Source organism: Pongo abelii, chromosome X (assembly GCF_028885655.2).
Source record: "Pongo abelii isolate AG06213 chromosome X, NHGRI_mPonAbe1-v2.0_pri, whole genome shotgun sequence".
Taxonomy (NCBI): domain Eukaryota; kingdom Metazoa; phylum Chordata; class Mammalia; order Primates; family Hominidae; genus Pongo; species Pongo abelii.
This window is the reverse complement of record NC_072008.2, coordinates 3,058,562-3,071,924: the sequence shown is the minus strand read 5'-3', so window position 1 is coordinate 3,071,924 and position 13,363 is coordinate 3,058,562. Positions and strand designations below refer to the sequence as shown.

The window sequence follows — 13,363 nt, the reverse complement described above, 5'->3', positions numbered from 1 at the left end:
CTAACCACCAAGTTTTGACCAAAGGTGGCCAATGGTACAAACTATGTTCAAATAAGGTAAATGCCAAGGTGTAACCAATCCAGCTGTTTCTGTGCCTCACTTTCATTTTTCTGTCCATAAATCTCTGACCATGCAGCAATGCCAGAGATTGAACCTATTCTGGTTTTGGGGTGCTGCCTGATTTGGGAATCATTCTTTGCTCAATTAACCTCTGTTAAATTTAATTTGTCTAAGGTTTTTCTTTTTACAGACATTATTCCAAATACACTCACACTGGCAGTTAGAACTTTGTCATATGGATTTGGGGGGAAGGGAAAGAAACATTGAGACCTGAACAGATGGACATATCCAACAGCCAGTATTCTGTGTGTTGAAGGTAGGGTTCCCCACTTCCATTAATTAGTCTAATAAATGGTTTGGTGAAATATTTCCCAAAAGTAAAAAGAAAAAGAAAAAGAAAATAATCACCTGTATCAGGTGGTCCTTCTCGAGTTTTATGTTTTCAGTTTTTCTTTTTTTTTGCACATGGATGAAATGTAGAATGCAGTCCTACAAATAAGCTTACTCTTTTGCCAGCACTGGGCTCTTTTCCAGGTGGGCATATGGGCTAGTTTAGTATTTTCCCACCTAGTCAGAGCTCAATAAAAATTAAAATAGAAAAAGTGCTGAATTGACACAGATGGTTACAGTGGTGCATGGTTATGGTAGTGAGATAAAAGCTGAATTTGCAAATGCAATTGGATAGAGCCCTTGGTGGTCACCATTAGTCACTGTTAACATTAGCTGTCCTTCCTGGACCACAACTGTCCTTCCTGGACCACCCTGATGGATTGGGTGTCAAAGGTTACTGAACTCACTTTTAGGCATGCAAACTGCAAAATGTGCACACTTAGTATCTGTTCGCTAATCTGAAGGGCTGCAAATCTCCCACTAAGCTGGAAGAATGGGGTGGAGTAAATTCAGTGCAAAGCAGAGACCCTCTTGGTGTGTCCATAGGTTCATGGTTCCTTCTGGGGAAATGCGTGGCTTATTCTTCATGTCTTGCCCTCAGCCATCATCACCAAGAGCTTCTTCAAGCTGAGGTCTGGAAGTGAAATGTGGGGAGCAAAATACATCTTAGCCATGGAGAGAAGGCCTTGAGTTAAGGGAGGCTCAGCAGAAGAATAGCTGGGCTGCTGCTTGAGCCTTGTCTGGCTTCATCCACCTGCATGCTGCTGGCACTGGGGCTGGAGCCTGCAGCCTGTGTACCTGGGGTTTTGGCCTGATCAGGGCTCCATTGCCACCCATATGGACCCTTTGAGTCTCAGCTATGTCCCCCATCTGGCCCTGACCTGGGTGACTCACCTTGAGACTCTGTAGGTTTATGTGTCCGTATGCGCATGTTCTGTATGAATTTGTGTACGCACATGTGTTTTTGTGTGTTCATATTTGTATGTGTAGATGCACAAATGCATGCATTTCTGCATGAGTGTATTATGTATGTGTGTTTGTATATGTACATGTGTTCCCATGTATGAGTGCACGGGTGTACATTAATGCAGGCATATGTATGCACGAGTTTCTGTATGATTTTATGTATGCATGCATTTGTGTGTATATATGTGCATGCATGCAGGTGTATGTATGCATGGGTTTCTGCTTGAGTTTATGTACGCATGTGTTTGTGTGTATATATGTGCATGCATACAAATTTAAGTATGCATTAGTTTTTGCATAAGTTTATCTATGCATGTGTGTTGTGTGTATATATGTACATGCATGCAGTTGTATGTATGCATGTGTTTCTGTATAAGTGTAAGCATGTGTCTGTGTCTGCTAGTATATGTACCTGTGTCTGTGTGTGTCCTCCAAAGCAATCCTCTCTTTCCTCTCATCTCCATTTTCTTCTGCATTCTTTCTTGCTCCCTAAGCTGCAATTCCCAACAAGAATGCAGAGATCCAGCTCATTAGAACATCCTTTCTTTATAGAGTAAATCGCGCATCCAAATGGCAGTTGTTTTTATGTTGGTAACAGAGAGTTTTGAATGGGCGACATAAGACACAGGAGGTTAATGTTAAAATCAGTCCTGAGTTACAACACACCATCAAACAGGCTTTCAACAGAAAAAAATTTCACCAAGCTAAAATTCTGACTGATAAGTGTGAGATTGCTTAAATAGTGAAAGATCAAGTCCCAAAACGGATTCAACAAACACATCCACATCTGTGTGTCACATCTATCAATGGGACACGATGGATAATGGCAAAGGATTTCTCTTCAGAGCATGAACATTTTATTGAATATTTTCACTGATACCCCAGTGAATGTAGCTCAAAAGCCTATACCGTCTCAAATGCACACATAAACACATACAGATTCTTGAAGCCTCTGAGAAAGTTCCATGCTTCCAAATTTTACATATGATTAAAGTCCAAGCCAGGAGGTGAATGGATGGTTCTCTCCCCCAGAATAGTATAGCTTTTATTATAAATGCACTCTCTGGCCAGAGATAGGTTTCAGGGTAACACAATTTGGCTCCATAAGGATTAGAACAGGAAAAATATTGATGTGGTTTGGCTGTGTCCCCACCCAAATCTCATCTTGAATTGTAGCTCCCACAATTTTCACATGTTGTGGGAGGGAGCCAGTGGGAGGTAATTGAATCATGGGAGTGGGTCTTTCTTGTGCTGTTCCCATGACAGTGAATAAGTCTCATGGGATCTGATGGTTTTATAAGGTGGAATTCCCCTGAACAAGCTCTCTCGCCTGCCACCATGTAAGATGTGCCTTTGTGTCCTTCACCTTGTGCTGTAATTGTGAGGTCTCCCCAGCAATGTGGAACTGTGAGTCCATTAAGCCTCTTTTTCTTTATAACTTACCCAGTCTTGGGTATGTCTTTATTAGTAGCGTGAGAACAGACTAATACAAATGTCACTGTGACAACTACTGTGCATGAAGCACCTATCTGATTAGGGCAGCTGAGGAATGCATGCCTCAGAAGCCCTTGCCACAACCAGGAAATCATCCATAAAAGCATAGCAGAGAAATAAGTCCTTCCCTGGGCCCATAGAAGCAGCCGGTGCAGGTATTAGGCATGAGAACTGCTGACATGCTGCTCGATTTATAATCCTGGAAGATGTCTGTGCTGTGCTCTGGGACTCTGGGCAGACAGCTGTGCCTCAATCCTTCCAGGGGCTGACATCAGCGGTCTGGAACCTGCAGGCGAAAGCTGAAAGCTGTGGGGATGAGAAACTGCCCTGTCTGCGGACATTTGGGAGGGTATCTTAGATCCTTTACTGGCTTTATCTGTCACCTTTCCCCCCACCAAAAGCCCTCTGATGGGGTGTTTGTAGCATCCCTGCTAATTCTCCATATGTCACCATCTGGAGAAGAAAAAAAAAAAGCACCTTCTTGAAAAATGTTATCTTTGCAGGCACTTACTTTCTGAATATGACCTCTTGCAGCTACAAAGAGACTCTCATCAGGAGGTCAGATTGACAGACTTTTGTTTGAGAAAAAAATTGGAAAAGATAATGAAAAAACAGGAAATTTTCTCAAAGTGAGCCTTGGAAAGTTTGGCATTGTTGATGGTTAATGTATTGGGCTATTCTTAGGATATTACCAGTGAAGCCACTTGGATGTGAAGGGCCAGCCAGCAACACCAGTGGAGATGGTCGGCTGGAGAAAGCCACTGACTTCACTTGTGTGCTTTTGCCAAATTGGCTTGTCTCTTGCCCTCCTGGAAAATGCAGTCTTTTTGGCAGGGGCCCACCTTCTGCAGAGGTACAGATGGGGCGAAGGCGCCATTGCACTCAGCTGTCTGGACGGCTGACTGCATCCAGAAAATCCTGAGCAGAGAAAGGCCCAACCAGATCTCATGTTTTCCACTCTCCATGTACATTAGATGGTCTAGAAAAAGTTTTGGAAATTTATGATAATTTGTTGGCCATGCCACGAAAGACACAGGCAACAAAAGGAAAAAAAAAATACAGGTAAACTGGACTGCACCAAAAACAACAACAACTTTTGTTCATCAGAAGACACAAGCAAAAGAGTGAAAAAACAAACCACAGAATGAAAAGATATATTTGCCTATCATATATCTGATAAGGGATATATTTGTTAGAGTTCTCCAGAAAAACAGAAGCAATAGGACAGACAGCTATAGCTATAGCTATAGCTATAGATACAGATGATATTTATTATGGGAATTGGCTCACGTGATTATGGAGGCTAAGTCCCACCCACCATATTCTACACGTTGAAGACCTAGATAAGGTGGTTGATATGGTTTTTCTGTGTCCCCACCCAAATCTCATCTTGAACTGTAGCTGCCATATAATTCCCATGTGTTGTGGGAGGGACCTGGTGGGAGATAATTGAAACATGGTGGCAGTTTCCCCCAGACTGTTCTAGTGGTGGTGAATAAGTCTCATGAGATCTGATGGTTTAGTAAGGGGAACCCCTTTTGCTTGGCTCTCATTCTCGCTTGCCTGCTGCCATGTAAGATGTGTCTTTCGCCTTCTGCCATGATTGTCAGACCTCCCCAGCCACATGGAGCTTTGAGTCCATTAAACCTCTTTTTCTTTATAAATTTCCCAGTCTCGGGTATGTCTTTATCAGCAGCATGAAAACGGACTAATACACCTGTGGTGTAAATCAATCCAAATCCTAAGGTCTAAGAACAAGGGGTGCCCTTGGTACAACTCCCAATCCTAAATGGTCCTTACCAAAAGTATTTAGTGAAAGCACAACCCAACCCTACTTCACCCTCAGCAATCACTCAAGGAATAAAATGACAGGCTTTACACGACTTTTCACATCCACATTAGGAAAGAATATTTCTAAATGGTCTCAGCTTCCAATCACACGAACGTTTCATTAAAGAAAGATGTGGGGGCGGGGCCAAGATGGCCAACTAGAAGCTGCCGCGTTCAGAGGCTCCCATGGAGAAAACCATAAAAAGCATGCAAATCCTTCACCAACAACCAAGGCATCCAGGTTCCCTCATCAAAATTGACTAGAAGGCCGGGGTAACCCATGAAGAGAAGGAAGAATAGTATGGTGCGGCGGCCCACCTGAGAGTCACACAGGGAAGGGGAACCCCTTCCCCTCAGCCAAGGGCGGTGGTGAGTGAGCCTGCTACCCAGCCGGGGAAACTGTGCTCTCTCCATGGAACTATGCAACCCATGGATCGGAAGATCCCACTCATGAACCCAAAACCCATGCCACCGGGACCTAGTGTCCCAACCCCGGAATGGCAGATTCTTACAGCCTCTCAGCTGGAATCTGCTTAAGCCTACCGAACTCCTGGGGGGAGGGGCGACCAGCACTAGCTGCGGCTGCCTGCTGTCTAGGCTGCCTGCTGTCTAAGCCCTTTGAACTCTTTGGGGAAGGGGCAGCAGCCAGCATTGTGACTGCCTAACATGCTAAGCTCCCTGGGCAGGGGAAGGGTGTCACCCATTTCTATAGCTCCAGGCTGTGCTCTCCCCCTGTTGGAGCCAGGGAGGCTGGATGGCTTGGTCCCAAGACTTGTCCCCACAGCCCAACACACTGGCTGTGGCAATCTGCAGCCAGAGTGCCTCTTCAGGCCTAACCCTGACCCATCCTTCCTCATTGGGTGGGGCTTTCCTTCAGGATCTCCAATAACTCCATCCAGAGGCTCAGGGACAGAATTTGGATCTCCCTGGGCCTTAGCACCTAGCGGGAGGGGTGGCCACAGTCTATGTGGACCAGCAGACTTAGCCTCTCCTCCTGGTAGCTATGAGGAATCCAGAAGCCCAGATGAGTGAGTTTCCCCCCCAGTGAAGCACACCCCCTCCACCAAGGGACAAAGTGCTTCGTTAAATGGGGCCTGCTCCCCATGCCATCCAATGGGGTGAGACCCTCTGACAGGGGTTGTCAGATGCCCTATATAGGAGCAATCCTACTGGCATCAGGTTGTTGCCCCTGAAGGACAGAGGTCCCAGAAGAAGGAGCAGGCACCCGTCTTTGCTCTTATCCAGCCTCCTTGAGTGACATCTCCAGGCATGGGCGTGAATCAGATGAATAGAGCCTGAAGTGAACCCCCAGCAAACTGCAGCAGCCCTACAGAAGAGGGACCTGACTATTGAAAGCAAAACAAACAAGCAGAAAGCGACAACAACAGCATCAACAACAACAACAACAAAGCCCCCACAAAAACCCCATCCAAGGGTCAGCGGCCACAAAGACCGAAGCTAGACCAACTCATGAAGATGAGAAAGAATAACAAAAAAAATGCTGAAAACCCAAAAGGCCAGAGTGCCTCTTTTCCTCCAAATGATCACAACACAGAACTGGACGGAGGATCAGATGGATGAATTAACAGAAGTAGGCTTCAGAAAATGGGTAATAAAAAACTACACTGAGCTAAAAGAGCATGTTCTAACCCAATGCAAAGAAGCTAAGAACCTTGATAAAAGGTTCGATGAATTGCTAACTAGAATGATCAGTTTAGAGAGGAACATAAATGACCTAATGGAGCTGAAAAACACAGCACAAGAGCTTCATGAAGCATACACAAGTATCAACAGCTGAATCAACTAAGCAGAAGAAAGGATATCAGAGTTTGAAGACCACCTTACTGAAATAAGACATGCAGAAAAGAATAGAGAAAAGAGAATGAAAAGGAATGAACAAAGCCTCCAAGAAATATGGGACTTCATAAAAAGACCGAACCTATGATTGATTGGAGTACCAGAAGGAGATGGGAGAATGGAAACAAGCTGGAAGACACACTTCAGGATATTATCCAGGAGAACTTCCTCAACCTAGAAAGACAGGCCAACATGCAAATTCAGGAAATACAGAGAACACCATTAAGATACTCCATGAGAAGATCAACCCCAAGACACATAATCATCAGATTCTCCAAGGTTGAAATGAAGAAAAAATGTTAAGGGCAGCCAGAGAGAAAGGTCAGGTCACCTACAAAGGGAATCCCATCAGACTAACAGTGGACTTCTCAGCAGAAACTCTACAAGCCAGAAGAGATTGGGGACCAATATTCAACATTCTTTTTTTTTTTTTTTTGAGACGGAGTCTCACTCTGTCGCCCAGGCTGGAGTGCAGTGGTGTGATCTCGGCTCACTGCAAGCTCCTCCTCCCGGGTTCACGCCATTCTCCTGCCTCAGCCTTCCGAGTAGCTGGGACTACAGGCGCCCGCCACCACACCCGGCTAATTTTTTTGTATTTTTAGTAGAGACGGGGTTTCACTGTGTTAGCCAGGATGGTCTCAATCTCCTGATCTCATGATCTGTCCCCCTCAGCCTCCCAAAGTGCTGGGATTACAAGCGTGAGCCACTGCACCCAGCCTCAACATTCTTAAAGAAAAGGATTTTCAACCCAGAATTTCATATCCAGTCAAACTAAGCTTCACAAGCGAAGGAGAAATAAAATCTTTTCCAGACAAGCAAATGCTGAGGGATTTCATTACTACCAGGCCTGCCCTGCAAGAGCTCCTGAAAGAAGCACTAAGTATGGAAGGGAAAAATAGGTACCAGTCACTGCAAAAACACACCAAAATATAAAGACCAATGACACTATGAAGAAACTGCATCAACGAGTGTGCATCAAGTAGAACGTCCTCCAGGTTCATCTATGTTGCGGCAAACGACAGAATCTCCTTTTTCCCGTCTTTGTTTATTAACACATTTCCTGTTTAGAAAAAAAATGCATCTCACTGCCTGGGCAGTATTCTCAGGACAAAGGAGAAATGCTTTAAAGCTGAATAATATTCCATCGTGCGCATAGAGCACACTTTCTTCATTCATCTATCCATAGACACTTTGCTTGTTTCCATAGCTTGGCTGTTGTGAAGCCCCCAGCGTTTCTGCTCCATTGGGTCTGGAGTGGAGTCTGGGGCTCTTTGTTGCTAGGATGGGCAAAGGTGATGCTGAGGCTGTTGTTGCAGAGGCCACAGCTGCAGATCCACTGGTTTGGATGCCGCCCTCTCTGCTGAGCAGGTGCAGTGAGAATCCATGCTCATCTTGATTGCTGGTAAAATGAATGGGTTGAGTCCTGAAAACAACAAACCAGCCAAACTCCTCTGCTTCCTTAAAGCCTTCTAGGAAGTCCTGAGTTATGGAATTTGGACCATGCCTTGCAGACCCGTGCGTCCTCCTGGAGTGCTGGGCTCACATGCAGGTGCCTGCCTGAGACAGATGCATCCAGGCACAGAGCATCACTAAGAAAATCCCTCGTGGGCAAGGCAGCGTTTGTCTAGCTGGACTGCATGTCCCAGCAACTCAAGCATTAGAGGTTAAGAACCGCCTTGCATGCGGTTCCTCCTCTCATCTCCTGGGGCTCACTCGTCAGCAGGGTAATGCTGATCTGCAAGCATCCGCCTCCTCTTGTGTTTCTTCTTATGGGTTCCAGGGGTGAGGAGAGCAAGTGCACATGGAATCCAGCCACAAGCTTCATCACAGTAGCCCAGGGTAGAGTGAAAGCCCAGCCACTGACGCATGCACATGCACACACACAGACACACACTCCAACATGCCCAGGCACACACACAGGTATCTATACACACAGACAGACGTGCACAGACTTACATATACAGACACACGCACAGAGACACACTCTAACATGCCCAGGCACACACACAGGTATCTATACACACACAGACAGACGTGCACGGACTTACATATACAGACACACATATGCAAACACACACACATACACACAGACACACTCAGACATGCCCAGGCACACACACAGGTATCTATATGCACACAGACATGTGCACACACCTCCATATACAGATACACCAAGAAACACACACACACACAGAGACACACTCCAACATGCCCAGGCACACACACAGGTATCTATACACACACAGACAGATGTGCCCGGACTTACATATACAGACCCACATATACAAACACACACACACACAGAGACACACTCGAACATGCTCAGGCACACACACAGGTATCTATACGCACACAGATATGGACACATCTCCATACACAGATACACAAATACAGGCACACACGCACACAGAGACACACAGACAGACAAAAACAGGCACTCTCAAACACACTCGGATGCATACATAGGTATCTACACACACAGACACAGACTTACAAATACAGACACACATATACAAATAGACACACACACACACAGAGACACACAACATGCTCAGGCACACACATAGGTATCTATAACACACAGACAGTCTGCACAGACTTACATATACAGACACACATACAGACACACACACACACACAGGCAGACACTCTCAGACATGCTTGGGCACATACACAGGTATCTATAAACACACAGAAACACACATACTTACATATACAGACACACATATACAGACAAACACATGCACACAGAGACACACAGGCAGACAAACACACAGACACTCAAACACACTTGGGTACACACACGGACATCTTCATACACACACAGACACACAGAGACATATATACACACATGCATATATACACAAACACATATGCAAAACCACAGACATACATAGAACACATAGGCACATACTCATCCACACATACAAGCATACACACAGAGACACACATAAAACACACAGTACACTAGCACAATGCATACTTACCCACAGACACACATGAATACATACAGAAACACACATACACACATACATACATGTGCGCACATACACAGGACACAGACACACACACACAGACACACATGCAGACACAGACACTCTCAGACACACTTGGGCACACATACAGGCATCTATATAGGCACAGACACACAGAGACATATATATAGACACATACCTGTATCACAGACACATATGCACAGACACACAGAGAACATATATGCCCATACTGATACACACATAGATGTGTATACACAGAGACATATGTAAAACACACAGCACACCTATTACAGTGCACACCCATACACAGACACACATGAATACATACGAGAATACACACAACGCACATGTGCATACATGCAGACACACACATACACAAAGTGCAGACACACATACATGCTCACAGAGACATACAGGGGCATATACACAGACATACAGAACACATCTATATACACATACACACATGCATACACACACCAAACCACACAGATACACACAGAACAGACACTGAGGCACACAGACACCCACACCCAGCCACTCACCATCTTTGCTAAGGGGAACAGTACTTTCAGAGTCTTCAGACCTACTTACAGCCGCATCCCTCCTTACATGAACTGGATCCCACATGCCGCTGATACACCCAGCCCTGTGACCATCAGAGGCCCTGTCTCCCCTTTCCTGAGGGATCCACCCCCTACCTGGCTCTCAAACTCATTCTCTACCTGGAAAACATAAGGCTCTGCTATGGCCCTCCACACCATCGTCCAGCAAGCCCACTGGACACATAACCGCACTTTAGCGTCCAGCTCCTTCCGGAACCTCCCTAAAGGAATCTAAACAAGGACCACTCCAAGCCGCAGCGTGGAAAGCGGCCGTGATGCTACCCATGCGCCACCGTGGTCCGTCTCCCATGTGGCGTCCACAGTCCCTTCAGACTCCGGCAGGAAGCCTCGTCCCTGGCAGTAGACAGAGCCTTTTCCCCAAGCTTTCCTGGCTGCGGACATCCCACTGCTTGGTGTCCTCCGCCCTCTGCTTGGGAGGGAGATGAGAGCCCGGCCAGCGAGCTACCGTACATGGCTCCTGGGTCCCGCACGCTGGCCAGGAAAGGAAGCACCTTAATTAAACACACTCTGCGCTCATCTGAAATCAGCTTCACACATTCACAGGGAGAGGGCTTCATGAAGAAGAAATCGTGTTTATGCCTGTAGAAGAGCAGCCACCGCCACAACAGCGTATTCAAGTATTTCCTTTTCCGAAAACAAAAAATAGTTATTTGCATGGAAGGAGAAGAGAGATCTCGGGTTTGGAGACCAAGGTCTGAGCAGAAGTGGATTTAGGATGAGGAGGAGCTCTGAAGAGAAGAGAATTTCAGAGCTCAACTGGGGCCTGTGTTTTTTGTGTAGGCCACTGAGTCAAATCTTCTAGGAGTACAGACAGATCTGTGCTGCCTAGAGATTGGATGGATTTTTATCAATTATGCAGAGCTGGGAACAGGATACACCTCATCCTTGTTTCTGGGCCAGAAATCTCTCTATGAACCTCCCTGTTCTAAATTGACCACATCTGATCTGACCCACCTGCTTTAAATAGAGCCCACCTGATTGACCCTGCCTGCTTTATGTATACCACACCTGCTTTCTCTTATGCCACCCGCTTTAGATCACCCATACCTGATTGACTCTACATGCTCTACATAAACCACACCTGATTAATCCCACCTGCTTTAAATAGACCACACCTGATTGACCCTGCCTGCTTTGAATAGGCCACATCGCAGCGATTCTGCCTGCTTTAAATACACCACACCTGATTGACCCTGCCTGCTTTATGTAGGCACATCCGATCAATCCCACTACTTTAAACAGACCACACCTGCTTTATTTCACCTGCTTTAAATAGACCATGCCTGCTATATCTCACCTTCTTTAAATAGAGCATACCTAATTGACCTTGCCTGCTTAATGTAGACCACACCTGCTTTAAGTCACCCATACCTGATTGACTACATGTTCTGCATAAACCACGCCTGATCAATCCCACCTGCTTTAAATAGACCATCCCTGATTGACCCTGCCTGCTTAATGTACACCACACCTGCTTTATCCCACCTGCTTTAAATACACCACACTTGATTGACTCTACATGCTCTAAATAAACCATACCTGATCAATCCCATCTGCTTTAAATAGACCACACCTGATTGACCCTGCCTGCTTTGACTAGCCCGCATCTCAGTGATTCCACCAATATGCCATACCTGATTGATCCTGCCTGCTTTATGCAGACACATCTGATCAATCCCACTGCTTTAAATAGACCACGCCTGCTTTATCTCACCTGCTTTAAATAGACCACGCCTGCTTTATCTCATCTACTTTAAACCATCCATACCTGATTGACTCTACATAAACTCTACGTAAACCACACCTGATTAATCCCACCTGCTTTAAATACACCATCTCCGATCAACCCTGCCTGCTTTGAATAGACCATATCTCAGTGATTGCACCTGCTTTAAATACACCACACCTGATTGATCCTGCCTGCTTTATGTAGACACATCTGATCAATCCCACTGCTTTAAATAGACCACATCTGCTTTATCCCACCTGCTTTAAATCATCCATACCTGACTGACTCTACATGCTCTAAATAAACCACACCTGATCAATTCCACCTGCTCTAAATAGACCATGCCTGATTGGTACACACCTGCTTTAAAGGCCACACCCAATTGACCCCCACATGCTGTAAATCAGCCACAACTGATGGAGCCTACCTGCTTTAAATTGACCACATCTGATTTATCCCATTTTCTTGGAACCACACCTCTTTTAAATAGACCACATCTAATTGACCCCAATCCTCTAAATAAGCGACACCTGATTGACGCTGCATGCTGTAAATAGATCACACCTCATTATCCCACCACCTTTAAGTGAACTACACCCACTATGGAAAACAATGTGGAGATTCCTTAAAGAACTAAAAGTAGATATACCAACTGATCCAGCAATCCCACTCCTGGGTATCCACCCAGAGGAAAAGAAGGTATTATATGAAAAAGACTTGCCCATGCATGTTTATAGCAGCACAATTTGCAATTGCAAAAATATGGAACCAGCCCAAATGCCCATCAATCAACAGGCGGATAAAGAAAATGTTATATATATATACCATGGAATACTACTCAGTCATAATGGCATTTGCAGCAACCTAGATGGAATTGGAGACCATTATTCTAAGTGAAGTAACTCAGGAATGGAAAACCAAAGATCATATGTTCTCGCTCATAAGTGGGAGCTAAGCTATGAGAATGCAAAAGCATAGGAATGATACAATGGACTTAGGCGACTCAGGGGAAAGTGTGGGAGTGGGGTGAGGGATCAAAGATGACACATTGGGTACAGTGGACACTGCTCGGGTGCTGAGTGCACCAAAATCTCAGAAATCACCACTAAAGAACTTATCCATGTAACCAAACACCACCTGCTCACCAATACTTACTGAAATAAAATAAATAAACCACACCTGATTGAGGGCACCTGCTTTAAATCATCTTCCCAAACATTCTTAGACATACTCAGCCCTGGTTCTGAGGCGAACAGCTTGAGGGCCCACACAATCTGAAAGGGAACTAGGCAACTCAGTCAGGACTTGTTCTCTTTCCTCGTTAGGGTCATGACGGAAGAACCACAGCTGAGTCTGCAAGGCAGGTCTGAACACACCGTGTTCTCAAGATGGATCTAGAAACTCAATCCCACTCTTTT

The 13,363-nt window shown here is 45.4% G+C and overlaps 1 pseudogene; it reads right to left on the bottom strand.

The window, feature by feature from the left end:
* Positions 1-3,181: 3,181 nt before the first annotated feature.
* Positions 3,182-13,363, bottom strand: part of LOC100434266 (argininosuccinate synthase-like) — an 83,887-nt pseudogene continuing 73,705 nt past the window's right edge.